Below are 16460 nucleotides of genomic sequence, written 5' to 3'. Positions count from 1 at the left end.
AAACATATAGGGCTAGGCAACAACTGTGATTTAATCCTAAATAAAGCCAGGGTATAATTCTGGAATATAATAGCTTTATCTGAAGAACCCACATAAATTAATATGAAAAAGTGGAACTAATAGCTTTAAGAAAATCTTCTGTGCTTCCCCCTTACACAATAGGGCTTACACACCTGCCCACTCACCCCAGTGTACATTTTTTCTGTAAAACTGTTATGGCTTTGGCTGGGACAGAGTTAGTTTTCTTCACCGAGGCTTGTATGATGCTTTTGACTTCCGATGAAAATTGTGTTGGTAGCACACTGACGTGTTGGTTGTTGCAGTGTCCCCCAGAGCTGAGGCCATTGCAGCTCCTCATGCTGCCCTGCCAATGAGGAGGCCAGGGGTGCTCCAGAACAGGGAAGGGACAGGACCAGGACAGCTGGCCCTAGGTGGCCTCAGGGACATTCTGAACCATGTGGTGCTGTGCTGGCAACAACAGCTGGGGTAAAGGACGGGGCACATTCAGAGTGACTGTGTGTCTTGCCAAGCAGCCGTTCCATGTGCTGAGCCCTGCTTTCCTGAAAGCAGCTGAACACCTGCCTGACAGTGGGACACAGTGAATGGATTCCTTGGTTTGCTGGGCTTGCATGTATTTCTTTTGCTTTAGTAAACTGTCTGGATCTCAATCTGTGAGCTCTGCTACTTTTACCTCTCCAATTCTCTCCCTCTTCACACCTGGAGAGAGCAAGGAAGTGGCTGTGCAGTGGTCAGCTACTTGCACAACAGAAATGCTTGTCCACTGCATGTCCCAATGCGCTAACATGTATGACAACAAACATGGAAAAAGCATCATGGAGAATGAACCCATAGTTACACAGAACATCGCCAACTGAGTTATTCACGTTACCTACTGCAGACCTAGAGCCTCCTCACAGTTGGCATTTAAACTTGATCTACTAAGCACATGCCAATTGACAGTGACTCTTAAGTGATTCATAACTCATTTTAAAAAGTCATTGTACATGTTAATTTCAAAGCTTTGCTGACAAAGCATCCACGTTAAATAATTTGTAACTCGCTAATGACAAATGAGATGAAATGCAGTGATATCAATTTAATAGCTTCATAATTTACTCAATATGCAAAAGATTAAAACTTCATTATGAATCAATAATCCATCAGCCATGATGTTGTGAAGCACATCTGTTATTGATACTTAAATGCTTACTACAATTTTGAGTGGAACTGAAACTTGGGTGTTCTGCTCAGCTTTGAAGAAATTACTGCAGTGATCAAAAAAAAAAAAAAAAAAAAAGCAGAGTGCTTAGTTTTATTCTAACTTCAGTTTCAAGGATCCCAAACCACAAAACCCTAATAGTTAAATGTATTAAGGGCCATTATTCAATGCTTCATTTCAGATCATTAAGTGTTCTTACTTGCTTCAGATGCAGTATGTATTTTTCTATACATATAGAGAAACCACTCCTGACACGTGTATTGGAAGCTTCCTTATACTATTTTCTAATTTAAAAAAAAAAAAAAAAAAGGAAGATGGAGGCATAAGTTAAATTTCCATTTTGTGCTATGCTTTCCAGTGCTCTTGGCATATTGCCCCTGGCACCTAGGCTCACTAGCACTACACCCGGTCACTGATGTTTGGAGACTGGCAAATGGCTCATAAAACTCAGTTGAGGTTTTCTTTACATGTTTACTTTATAGTTTCAAGGGTCCATAGTGTCACGTACATAAATACTTAGATGTCTCTCATACTGTAGAGGTTGCCTAAGAATTACTAACTTCAGACTCTAAACATCCATTTTAAGACCATTAGTCTTAAATTACAATAATTTGGACTTGATATTGCTGCGCGCCTCCAATTTTACTCCTCAACTAGAAGAGAAATGTGCTGAGATTTCCCCCCTCTCCACCCAGTTAATGGCCAGAAAACATATGCAGATTCTTTATTCAACCCCTCCTTACTCAATTCAGACTCTGCAGAACATTCAGACTATTCCTTCTCCCTCCCCTCATAATGAGATGCCACAAAGTGTTCATACTTGATAGTACTCAAGAAGAGGCATACCCTGCAGGACAGATTTTCACAGGAAAAGAAAAAAATCTGATCTGGACTGCTTTGATTTCCACTTGGCTGCCAAAGTCAGGAGGTGTTACATGCCCCCTGACCTGCGTCTCTCCCTTGGGAGGAGGGAAGCAACCACAGCACAAGCACTGAAGGCGCCTCCTATTGCAATCAACAAGGAGCAGGCATTGAGGGGTGGCCCTCAGCAAAGATGACAGTATGAGGGCAAGAGCTGAGTCTTTGAGCATCCTGTCTTCTAATGAAGATGTTTACAGGTTTGTCCTGTGATGGCATGCAGGCTGGTAACACAAAAGCTTTGCTTGCAGCTTGCTTTTCAAGACATACCCAAGTAATCTGCTTGACAGGTAATGAAACTTTGTGCTACTACTTTTAGCTTGAAGCTGAGTTCTTAAAATATCCTTTTCACATTGATCTGTGTTGAAATTAATTACATTTCCCCACAAGCTGAAACCCATAGATAAAAACAGAGCCTAATCAAACCTACTGGGGCTAAGATGGAGATAAAAGAACCCTTAAAACATGGAACACACAAAACCTTACTCCTGGTCTTTGACAGAGTGGCTTGGCTCCCTGTAGGGGGATAAGGGTTAAATCTCATCACAAACAGCCAGAAGCCCTAGCAGCCCACTAACAAGGGTGGGGGATTACCAGGAGCTCCACATCTGTTATTGACAATGCTGATGAGCCTAATTGGCAACATGCAGCTGATCCCCCTGAAGCAGCAGGGGAGAGAAACAAATAAAGAGCAAAAAGGTGGATAAGACAGCTTGAACAATGCACTTCCCAGAGTAGCTCTCTGGATAACCAGCTCTCACATGCCACAGCTCACCAACCCCCTCTAGTAGGGGGACAGCTGCAGGCTGGGAGCCACTGGGGAGCTCTGCAGGCAGAACCAGGCACGTGAAAACACAGCCAGAACAGTGAGACTGGTCTCTGAGAAGCCCACTTCATTTTTGTTACACTAAACCCAAGTTACTCTTACCTGCCTCCCACCAATTTGTTAGAAATACCCTTTGGACTTATCAAAAACCCTGAAGTCTATAGCTTTATTGTAATATATGCATTTTTACAATAGTGAGTTGGACAAAACAGTATGATATAGTGACACTTCTATTCTGTGCTCTATTAAGAGAATACTCTAACAATACTACACCTACCACAGGATGTTCTTGCTCATTGTCTAAACAGGAATCCCATCTAGCATGGCTTGGCTTTGGACACAGCTCCCTCTCTGCAGTTCAATTGCTCTCTACATTATGACATGGCAACTATCCTAAAAGTTGAGAAGAAAAAAAGATATTAGGCCTGTCATAAAGTACATCCCAAGTCCCCTAAACTACCTTGGATCTGTTATCACTTCACAGATATTACTCACTGTTCAAGCAATGTTATGATATTGAAGGGGGTTGTCATTACAAGTACTAAGTACCCTATGCAACTGGATTCCTCTTCAAGCCTCTTTACCCAGTGATATCCCAGCTGCTTGAAAATGCTTTTAATGGCCATGAAGTACACTTAATTAAAATATTATTAGAATAGTGATGTCACCACATGCCAGAAATATGCCAAAAGGAGAGGTTAAGTGAATAATTAGCAATAAATTGCAGCTATGCACAGCCTGCAGTAGGAGCAAGACAGGAAATAAAAATAAAAAATAACTACTTTGAAAAAAGGAGGTTCAGCCTGAGCACAGCTCACTCTGACTTTACCAGACTTGCTTTGGCCACCAGTAACACCCTGATTGACCTCAGTTTTCTAATTAGCTGTAATGCATTTGAAACTCATTGTAAAGACTCTCTGGAGGTGTCTTCAGCTTTTTATTAGCTGGCAAGGTCAGTTCATTCTCTCTGTACTACCAGAATAAAAGGGATGTAATAGAACAGACTACACCAGCTTCACACCACCATTGGATTTTCCTGGACTTCACATGCACCAAGTTTTACTGTACACTGGAACAGAAGCTGTCTTTTAACTCACTTGCCTTTCAACTAGAAGTAGTCATTAGAAACAACACTTGGAATGGTGGCATTGTGACCCATGTTAATATTGACAAAAACCTCTCCAAGCACTATTACAGACAGTTGGGCCAAGACATCTACCTCAGCTAGATTCACAAAGCATGTGGCAATAAGTATGATGACAACTTTCATTAGTGATCAGTGATATTTTCAAGCTACAATACAGTAATTTGAGATTTCACGTTAACAGAAAACTATCTAGTTAGAAATTAAGACATCTGCATTAGAAAAGATAGGTATATTAAGTATCTTTCTGCAAGGATTATCAAGAGCTAACAGGGAAATAATTCAAAAAGGCTCTAATTTTTCATGTCCTAGAACACTTGTTGAAAATACACTCTAGCAGATCCTTCAGTTCGTTCAGTCTTCTTACACATCTCTCTCAATCTTAAAGTTCACTCCGTAAGTTCCATGCGATCATAACTAATAGCTTTCCAGATAGCATTTGTCAACACATCCCAGAGTGATGCATTGCTATCAGGGCTGGTGTATCATTTAGGAGTATAAACACCCCAATCCCAACACCTCAAAGAAGTGACCAGACCAAGCTTGAAAACATCAGCTTCATACTAGATAAGTTTTGATATCAAGTGAAATCAAAAACTTTTTTTTTAGGAAAACATCTCCAAACTTTGTGTTTAGATGGTGGCAGAGTTAAGGACACTGCAAAAACCAGCCTTGCCAACAAGCAGGCTGCAAGCTCTGCTCCAGACTCCTTTAACTCCAGAAGGCTGCTCTTTGCTCCAAGAGGAGAGAGCATAGATGTTCACTCCATACTTGGAAATATCCAAGAGCTCATCTACTTCTATAATTAAATTTACAGCACCACACTGATCCTACATTGATAACGTACAATGCTCTCAAGAAGGCAATAACATGAAGCAAAGCATTGTCAAATCAGACTTACAAGTGGACATAGTTTATTTTACATGCATTTAATTGAATTCCTTGACTTTTTATGTGCATTATAATAGATTTGTTCTACAACATCAGAAAACAAGTTTTTAAACGTGCACTACACATTAAACATCACATATCAGCAGAGAAAACACATTTCTGGAGGAATAAAATAATTTGAGTGATTTCTAATAAATTCTTACAGCAATCCTAAAATGCACTGAAAGTTCCAGTTTATTGTCAAGCTTCTGCACAACATCCCTCAATGACATGTCAAATCTTTGCCAAGGCAGTTGAACTCCTAAAGCTGTCCTCATTGGCAGAAAGCCTGTCAGATTAAATTGCCACCTCTTGTCAGGTAAAGATATAGGATCTGATATCCCTCTGCTGATGATGACACAACCTGTCGTTTCACTTTGGATGGATTATGAATCTCCAGTGTTTCTCACTGTGAGCAAAAGACATAGCTCACAGGAAGAGAGGAAATGCTGCTTGCTGGCCACTTGGTACATAGTTTATTATCAAAGCAGACAAAGCAAAATAATACAAATCTGGGGATTGTTTTGTTTCAGCTGAAACAGTGTGAAAAGTATTTAACTAGGGAATAAAAATCAAAATATTTTAATTGTCTCCCTAAAGTGCTGTATCCATAATCTGTTATCCAAATGCTTAATTGCTGTTTCCAAACGTTCTCACACAGATTACTATGTGCTACTGCTTACAAGATCATAGTAGCAGAGCTTTACAAAAATAAAGTGAACCATTAGAACAATCATCATTACGTGGTAAAGACATTAATGAATAGATTGAATGGAACTGAATCTGGTTTTGTGTAAGGCCATCAACAGTTGCCAAAAGGCCATTTGCTTTAGAAACACTTGTACTAAGTAACAAAAGCATACCATGCAACCAAGGCTTGTGCACCTGCCATCTCTGTGACCAAAAGTAGTATATACATATGCAAGACGCTACAAATCCTATTAGCACCATTTCAAAGCCCCAGAGCAGTCAATGAAAATTCCAGTGCAAGACAAGAGCCCTCCAGCATGATGGACTGATCTTTACCAGACAAAGTTTTTTCCTAAGCTAGAAAGCAACTGGCACAGTCAGGAACGCACACATCTGCTGCAGATACACAGCTAACCACTCCAATCAAGGCAGCACTTACCCCCCTTCACTGGGAGTTCCATATGGTCTTGCTGCATGTCGAGTCAGGAGAGATGGCCAGAAGCATAGCACTTGTACAGCATCTCCAGTAACCCAACACAGAACTTAAACCTGGTGGGGGAGTCAATTTCTGAGTGCTACAATACACGCAATTCTTAGGGAGGAAGAGAACAGAAAGGGAGAACTATTCTAAGTTCTCAACAGCAGATCCATTAAAGGTTTGTTTCTATCAGTGTTTTTCCCAACAGCTACAATTCAAAACCCTACTATTGGTTCACTTAAAACATAAGTGGACAACTGATACAGGGTATTATAATCATATTCCTTAATTCTCTTGTAAGAAATAAAATGAAGACTAAACTTGAAGATTGAACTATTTCTGACATACCTATAAAAAGTTTTGCTATACTCCTTTATAAATTTTATTGTTATTTGAGCTTATGAAAGTTGTTTAGACACTCTCCATCTACCCCAAACAAAACAAAGAAAAAGAAAACCTACAGCTCTGTACATTAGAAATTCTTTAAAAAAAATTTACATATCTTTCCTTGAAACAAGAAAAAGCCATGTTTTTAACTACAGGAGAGAGAACTAAATTGTACTTCTATGCACAGTTCTTCAATTATTAATAAAAAGTTACAAGTAATGTAACCTTAAGGCTAGTGAAGCTGGTGGAAGAAAATTTCAGTGATCACAAAGAAAATACTGTTGAAGTGAACTAGTGTACTTTGGAAGTTTGATTCAAATGTTTAGGAGAGGAATTCCTTAATAGCATACAAAGTTTTCCAAAGTTCTTTGAAGCAACAGAGCTGATGAGCACTTGAATTTCATTATCTGCTTGCAGGAATGCTTACTCTGTTCTCATCAGAGACTGTGATGCAATGGCTCCTAGCAGCACCTGGGAGGACAATTTAAAAAATTTGCCCTGGTGAAAGCTTCTGAGAAGCCCAAACCGACTCACAACTGCATTCACAGCTTTTCCAACTGAGGACAGCAGGTGGGTTGCATAGCAATCTCAATAGACATCAGAGCTAAGGCACTACCGGAAATTTTCTAGGATGCTCTGAACTTTTGCAAGCTTCTCCAAGGCAGCTACATGGAAGTTGAACTTGCAAACAATCAACATAGAATAGATGAGGATTTAAGATCATCAAAAGTAGATGTCAGGCAGTTGTTTTTTTGTTTGTTTTTAAAGAAGTGTTAGTAAATAAAATAATTCCAATTTAGTTTTGCCACTGAAGCTCTAAGTTGTTTTGTTTTTGAGGTGATAAAAAAGGTTCAAAAATTTTACCCACTTAAACGTCTTACTTAAAAGAAACTCTTTTAACTAACCTTTTTGATGACCCTAGACCCCTGTTTAGATGATCCCATTATCATCTTTTAAGAATAAAGATGTTATGAAACTGAAGCTATAGACTAATGTTACCTTATTAAAATCCTATTTACATAGAATTAACATAAATACAAGTTGGTAAACCATATGCTATCACATCTGTTCCTCTGTGTATTAATAACAAGACTGTCCCCTATAGGGCTCTGAAATTAATATGTATTAGAATATATTACAAAGTATTTGGATTCCCTTGACAATATAATTTGTAGCTAGATTATTTGTAAGCTTCTAGCTCCAAATTATTGCTGTTGCACTATGCATCAGCTGCTACTTCTAGTGTGATTAAAGTACAACACCTGGCTCTTTTGCTATTAAAACTTTGTGGAACTGTGTCAATTTTCAAATACTCAGCTTGTTACATTTCAAGTATTTTCAGATTAAAAGTGTCAGAATATTTCAGTTCTTTGCCAACCACAGCATCATCTTGAAGCTTTGTTTTCCAACCTCCAGGATGCTTAATATATGTCAAAACACCAGCAGTGTTTACTAATTAGTTTAGGAAAAAACTTCACAAATAGAAGCCCAAGAGTTCCAAATCTGAAGTTTGAGATATGTATTCAGTCTTAATGGCCAAACATTCTTCAAATCTGTTTGCATCTTCCAGTAAAACTAACAGATGCCTCCTTGAACTGAATAAACTAGGTCTCCATATTTTCTCTTGACTACACTGTACCAATAAAGAACCATTCTGGCTCACCAGAAGTGGTTTATGACTACTGCTTTTCTGAATAATTCCCTTATTTTATACCCAAACTATTACAGTCAACATCACTAAAAGCTTAGCTTGAAAGGGATAAAAACTTAGTAAATTTTCCTTTTAAAAAATTCCCTACCAAGGATCTCAAGGATCCTACTGACATAAAGCTTTTGATTATTATATCTTACACTTCCACAGGCTATGTGAGAGATCACACTTGTATAGGAATTTTAGAGGGTTATCATTACCACCTTCCTCTGCCCTACACCATTCGAAGCAAGATGTGTTTTCATACAGGCAAACCTTAAGTCATCCCATACCAGCCTGAGGGAAGGAACCTATTCTTACCCACAGCTCCATTTCAAATGGGACAAACTGCATTCTGGCTGTGGTTATCCCCACAAAAGCAGCTGCTTTATCTGCTGCATTGAGGGGAAAAAAGAGATTCTCTTAATACCAGCAATGAACTATTGTCTCTGACCATGTGAGTTATAAATACCCTCCATCATTGCGTCTGTTTGTCGCTTACAAGTAGCGGATGAAAGAATTGGACACATCAAGGAAGTTCACACAGATCTATATCACAAATACATATAGAAATAGAACACCTTTTGTTCCTCCCCTAAAAGGGAATTATTAAAATCAGGGGAATACTTTGTAAGACCAGAAAATACTTTACTATATTCTCCTTAATAATTAATGTATTAATGTTCTCTTACTAAAAGAATCAAATAAATAAATTAGATCAGCTGCTAAGTTTAGTTTTAAGAAACTACGTGCTAAAATAGGAAACTATAGAAAACATGTCTTTATAACTCCTACAGCTTCTTCGTAGTTCTAAAGACTATCCTCACTGTAAAATGCGTCTCTGGTTTTAAAGGGGAGAAAAAAAAAAGAAAAAAAAAAAAGGAAAAAAGCTGTATGTAAGCTGATCACTTAGACTACACAAGAACCAAGAACAAAGACTTGAAGCACAGCACCTTACAGGCTGTGATGAGTAGCCAGGCCTGAGGGTCACTACCACCCTCTCAGCACCCAGTTTCAGGAAAGAAAAGGAGCCCAGAGGAGAAAACAGTGCCTGCCTAGGGCTAGCAGAGCAGTACCAACCTACAGCAGTGTGGATGAGCACACTGGGGTCACCACAGCATTTTCTCTGGGTTTGGGGGGATTTCTATTTGGCTGCAAGGAGAATGTTCTCTCTCTTCTGTGATTTGCTCCTTATCATCAACTTATCATCCCCCAACATTTTTTTTTTTCTGCTATTAATCATTCCCACAAATAAGCCAGGCAATACTAAAGACACATTTAAACTTACCATTTCAGTCATGCTGTCTCTTAAACACTGCTGGTGCCACAGCGACATTGCCTGTGCTGTGAGGTGCAGTAAACTCCCTCCCCCACAAAGGCCCCAAACAGCCCCATGTTAACCCCGGAGGTGCATTATCTACCCAGATCAGCAAAGCCAAGCCAACGTTTCAGTTGATGTCCTTCTCAAACAGATATCTTACCAGTGATGAAGCATTTCAGACACAAGCCACAGCTCTGAAGAGCCCAGAAGAGACCAGGCCTGGAGCAAGGAGAGGCACAACACAGGCCAGGGCTGGCCCCAGCACCAAACTAAGGGGCAGCAGCCATAGCTAGAACCCAAGAGCCAGGCCTGCTCTCTTGCTATTACCCTCATGTTTTGAGAAGAGAGGTAAAAGTGACCCAGGCTTGATCTTTTATCACCTGAAGATAAAAACACATTTGTTGACTTGCTTCCAAACAGTTATATAAAGAACTGTACAGCTTAAGTCTGAGCACCTGCTGTTTCACACTAATAAAACACTGCTTGTTGTTCCTCCCCTCAGACACCTGCGGCTTGTTTGTTTCCCAGCCAAAAGAAGAGTTGTTTTAGTTTTTCTTGTCATCTCTGAAATAGTACAATAAAACACTATTGCAGATTTCTGTTTTCTGTATAAACTTATAGTTGAACTTGACCACTTTTGAGAAGAACTATGTATTTGTAAATTGGAATTATGTTTCATTGTTGCTTTAGGGTTTAGATTTCCTGAAAATACTTCTCAAAAGAGATTGGAGAGATTTAAAATGCTTCAGTGTTTTTTTGATAACTATGAAACCCTCCAAGTCAAAAGCCCATAATCTTTATGTTAGGTTCAAAACATATACAGAGGGTCTGTGCCATCTCTGTTTACAGCTGCGAAATGGAGGCCTTGGGAAGTAGCACAAAGGGCATTGCCCCCAGCAGAAAACCCCAGGGCCATGCTGCCTTCCTGACTACCTGCCATGCAGGCACTGAACATTCCAGGAAGACTTTTAGCTAGTAATTAAACAGAAATACAGAAGTATTTACATCGCTTTTACTTCTGTACATTTGTAAATACTTTTGTTCTGACATATCTCACAGCAGAGTTTATATTCATGCTTCAATGCCACATGACTGACTACATGAGTATAGGGCTTCAAATGGAGCTTATGAACAGACCCTCCCCTAACATTTTTGAACAAATACTGAGAAGTACACCTGAGTTTTCTTCAAATGTAAATAAAAATAAATTGTAGAAAAAAATATTAAGTGACTGTATTTACAGTACTGTTTTACTTTCAGAGTTCTAGGGCCTAAGTCATATTTTTAGATTTTCAGATTCTGCTAACACAATAAAGTATCCAGTATGTCATTCTTTTTGTATTCACAGTTCGAAATATTAATGAAAAACTCTTTTCTCACAGTGCCTTTTTTTTTTTTTTTTTTTTTTTTTTTTCTGAAGCTGTATACTGTGCAACAAACCAGCCACGAACTAAGGAGCCAAGTAACAGAAAAGGCAAAATGCAGCTTTTCTGTTTCTGCAGTATCACAGAAACGCTAAACTTGTCATAAGTTGAGTAATGCAGACACGGCTTGTGTGATTTTAGGTTTTAGACATTGACTGCACCTTTTCTGGAATCAGGGCTTTAAAATTAGAGGAAGAAATATAAAACTGAACAGTCCCAAGCTTCTCCTGCACTGGGTCTTCTCAAAGCTTAAATCCATATAAATTTTATTTTCAGGCTCATACAGTCTTCTGCCTGCCACTCCACTGAAAGTTGAAATGGTGCATTGCAGGACACCGTGTGTACTGCATCAGCTCCTGGAATGAAAAACAGCCTTAAATATAAAAGATCATTTTAAGTGTTAACTGGTGTTAAGCAACAGAGGGGGAATTGCTATATTCAATAAACAAATCAGTTGAGCAATATGACGATTGGAAGCTATGCAGACATGACTTTAATGTTTTTTAAATTTTGAACTGCAATTAGCGTTCTGCTTTATTATGTATGTTAGGTCTCATCATGGTTCAGATTGCTGCATAACAAATTGTACAGACACGTGAGCTCTAGACCTTCTGATGTGCAATTTCACGATGTCTTCAAAATTTCATTCAATTTTGCATATTAATTAATTGTTTTTTATGGCAGTCAACTCTTAAGTGTTTCATTAATTTTCAACATAAGACACAAATCTAATGATTTTTTCCAGTCAAAGACAAACAGATCAGATCAAGAGTAATCCCATTGAGCTCTGAGGTTCAAAATAGTGATCACTATGGTCTTTCAGTTATAGACCAGTGACCCTTTTGAATAGTATCCACATATAATTAATATAAGCATGTCTTAATAAACCATATGCTCATTCAGCTGTTCTCTGCTGTATTAATAACAAGGCTGTCCCCTAAGGGACTCCAAAATGAATGTATATTAGACATATGTATCCTAATAACCAGAAGGTAACACAGTTGTACTTGACTTACGTTAGATAAGTATTTAATACAACATTATTTTAATGACTTTAACAAAACATATGTGCCTGTCAACTCAAAAATGCCATTTACGGAATTGAGGATAAGCTGAATACTGGGATAACAAACCCTCACAAATGCCCTTCCCTTCCACTATACATTAATAACAAATGAGATTCAAGGTAATTTGTTTTTCTAATTCTGGGACAAGTTTTCTTACCTCAAAAAAAGGGGAAGTGACTATAAGGCAAAGTGCAACATGGCAAAACCTCTGAAAGCATCAAATAATTTCAGATTTCATTTGCTGTTGCTCATTACCTCATGATATGGACTATAATGGGATATTCTTCTTCACAGTAACATCTTGCTATCTGCACATCTGGTACTTCTTTCAGAGATCCTCACTGTGTCAATGATCAGGTCCCACAGCAGCTATCTTGCATGTAATAAACCTAGATGAAAAATTCATGAATAACATTTTCTTACACTGTTTTTAACTAATGTCTTCTTTCCCCTTCCCGGTGCCATTTTTTAAGTACAGACATGTTGTTTGTGAAGTGAACAGAAGGTTCACTCTATTTTATTTTTCTTTGTCTTTTCTGCCACGTAGGATGAACATGGGTATACTGAGCAATGGAGAAACTGTATGAGTATTTGGGGGAAACCCCAATTAATAGGCTCACATTGGGCGAAACTTGCAATCGTCATTCCACCCACTATATAGCTCTGCCTAATATGATAGAGCACACAGGAAAGCTCAAAGTAACAGCTCCAGTACACTGAGCAGATGTGACTCCGTCACAGTGAGGGTGACGGAGCACTGGAACACGCTGCCCAGGGAGGTTGTGGAGTCTCCTTCTCTGGAGATATTCAAGGCCCATCTGGATGCCTACCTGGGCAGCCTGCTCTAAGAAACCTGCTTTTGGCAGGGGGGTTGGACCCGATGATCTTTTGAGGTCCCTTCCAACCCCTTCAATTCTGTGATTCTGTGATCCCCACCTTACAAGATCCACTGATAGTTACTTGTTGTTTTGAATCAGATGAAAAGCAGCTGTTAAGCTGCTCTTTAAAAAAAAAAAAAAAACAACAACAAAAAAAAACACACACTGTTCTGCAACAAACGGTAAATAATTGTTAAAAGGGGAATATTGTGAGCAGTTCTCCAGATAAAATGCTTTTGTTTATCATTAATTTGTAACAATGCTTGCAAACTTCAGAAGAAGATGCAGGAATCGTACAGTAATGAAGCCTAAATATTCTGATCAGAACAACTGCAGCAGGTTAAACATCTCCACTGGGCTGACTTAGCTGAATTGAAATGTCTGGTCTCAATTGCTTGTTTCTGTGTTGTGCTTTCACCAGCTGACATGAGGAAACTTCTTTTCGTGACAAAAGACAAAACATTTCTGCCAGCTGAGGTGACATTGTGTTCATTCAATAATGATACAAGGCCCTGAGGTTCTTCAGCAAGAAAGATAACAAAGAAAATCCTCATTAACTAACTGCAGAAGAATGAAGGTCAACCCACAGAGAGAATTTCATGCTTACATGTCAGTTAGAACATTTGTTCTTCATTAATTCTTTAAACCCAAGCTGGGATATCATCTAGTAGCATTTTAATGTCTTGTACTCCATCAGAAACAACTGTTAGGATGTTGTTTTCTTTGTACAATATATAACAGGCCGTTTATATAAGCAGTTGACTTCACATCATTGAGAACTAATAATGCTTTAGGATTGTTACGTGACTGGATATAATACAGGTAATAATAGTTTGAGATTTCAAGCTGAAATACATTAGGAGTGCCATAATATATTTTAAGAAAAAAAACTCACTATATGGACACATAAAAATACTACCACTGTTACTGTTTGGGCACTAGTTATAGTCATATTTTTAAGTGTTGTGTGCTGAATAATAACACCATATTTCTGTCAAGAGTGTATTCCCCACAGAGCAGTATAATTTCATGCAAGATACTATATTTAAAAATATGAATTAGTGAATATTACTGGCAAAACCAAAGCAGAAATACTACCTATTTTTTCTTACAGTACTCACAAAATTTTGTGTAAATTGTGTAAAATTTCAGATTTTATTCTGCTTCCAAGGATTAGATTCTGCATGAAACAGGATGGTAAATGTGAAACTTAGGAAGGCTTCCTGCAATGGATGAGTATGAGCAAAGACCTCCATCTGGTTGTACTCAGAAAGTCAGAAGATTCCACCTATAGAGCAGCACTGGCAAAACAAAGTAGTAATGCGTTATGTTACAATGGTTGACTAAACTGAAGCAGTTAATGGAATTCCCATACTTTCCATCCCTCCAGTTCTAGTAAGCTCCATTTACAAGACAGTAACATTCAAAATCTTTGCAGCTACTTGTAATTTTGCCTTCCCTCTATTCTGTACGACTGTTCTGCATCTGTTTTTATTTTAATTTACATACTTCAGTCAGAGATATCTGAGACATCAGAAAAGGGGAAACTGACAAATCATTACAAATGATATACTGCCAAAAGTAGAAAGATGTTGGAGAGATGGCAGAAAAGCATGAGTATTTTAACCGAATGTCCTGTTATTATTTCATCCAAATCCTCAATGAGGTATCTTAAATGTCCCTTTTATCCAGTGTCATCCTGGTACCAACATACTATTCAATGATCACTGTGCAAATAAAGAAGTATTCTTGTTTCTACGCTGACTGTTACTGATTTGTTTAGGCTTTAATCTTCAGGTGAGATTAGATTCCTAGATCAGCACAGAACCCCAGCAATTTCAGGAAACAGCCTGTCAGTGAAACTTACTGATTAGCATGCTGTCTAGTCTAACACTGGGAAAAAATAGTATGATTCTTTCCCTCCATGTTCAAATCATAAATCTAGTAGTTGTAAATGTTATAAGAAGAAAGCTGAGAAATAAATTTTAAAATAACAGAACACTAAGGGGCCTGAAACAAAACAGACTTCAAACTCAGTTCAACCCTGCTATTCTAATCCAAACGAATAGTGAAGCAAAGTGTCTATTTGCATCACAGATCATGAAGCAGGCTGTAGCCTTGAGTGGGCTTATCTAGCTGACTTTTAAAATGTTTCCATTCAACCTTGTCCACTACAAAATCTTTGGTCCAATACCCTTGTTTCTGCTGTCAGGCAACACTGTGAACATGACGTTTTTTCTACACTCCTGTGCACCTGTAGAGTTCTCTTGCCTGTTCCTCTGTCAGCCCAGCAGACAATTGCTCTTCTCTTTCACATCTTTTTATTAGGAAGGCAGCAAATTAGATGCTGCTCTCTCTTCCCAAACTTATCCTGATTGGCTTGAAAGGAGATCCTTGAGTCACCCTGCCACATCTACTTCACAACAAGGCACCTGACACAGTCTTAAAAAGAACAGGAGTAGTATCCTGTGATTTTCCCTTTCCCAGACAGCAAATGGTACATTAATTCTACCTCAGCATTTTCCTCTGATGCTGCCTGGGGTCTTCATTACATGGGTGGCCTCTCTTTTGGTACTCTACTTTTCAGAATGGCCAAAACACCCCTTTATGGAATGCATTGGTCCCTGCTACTCTATCATACACTGCTAGAGTAAACTAAGTAAATTAAGAAACAAAAATTAATGGTGAAATAAAATTACCATTAGATTTAGGCAGTGTGTGTCCATCTCAGCTGGCATTTATACATTCCTTACATCTCTTTCAGAATAAAATTCACAGATAAGCACCTCTCATACGTACTAATTTACAAAAAGAGAACTGTAGCAGATGATTAATTCTGTGTATATATGTAGTTCATATGTATTATGAAGTGTAGCTCATAGTTTAGATAAAAGCCTGTTCTGTTCTAGCCTTTTTTTCAAGTTGATCAATGAAATGACTCTACAAAGGGGAAGAGCACATAGGTGAAGAACTGTTGCCTACATCACAGATACAGAAGCTTCCTTATTTTCTTGTCTTGTGCTTGCATAGTTTAGGCACAGGATTTGGTTCACCTTCTTCTCTGCTGAACAATTATGAAGTAGTGCCTGGTCTACTTAGCAAATGGTGCAATTTCCTCTTTCACTTTTATTCATTTATTTATTCTATAATGAAGAGAAAGCTCTCAGAGTGAGTGAGCAATTACCCAGGACTTTCCTCTGGGATCTCTCTGAAAGTAAGAAACAGAGGCACTCAGACATGATTCCGATCCACCTTTGCTAACTGCCAGCAGCAGAGCCAATTTGAAAAGCTTTTGACATATCCAAAGGTCTTACAGGCTCTCACATGAGTTAAGTATGTTAATGCTTTCCTAGTCAAAACACAAGATGCAAAGTTCCTATTGAATACATCCAGTAATTGCTAACAGATAATAAAAGCATGTCAAAAGTTCATGGTCCATCCCCCAGTTTATTTTTTTTTTAATAATACTTCAAAAAATCACCTGATTT

This window comes from Aythya fuligula, chromosome 14 (genome assembly GCF_009819795.1).
Source record: "Aythya fuligula isolate bAytFul2 chromosome 14, bAytFul2.pri, whole genome shotgun sequence".
In the NCBI taxonomy this organism is placed as follows: domain Eukaryota; kingdom Metazoa; phylum Chordata; class Aves; order Anseriformes; family Anatidae; genus Aythya; species Aythya fuligula.
Note: the sequence above shows the minus strand (reverse complement) of the source record.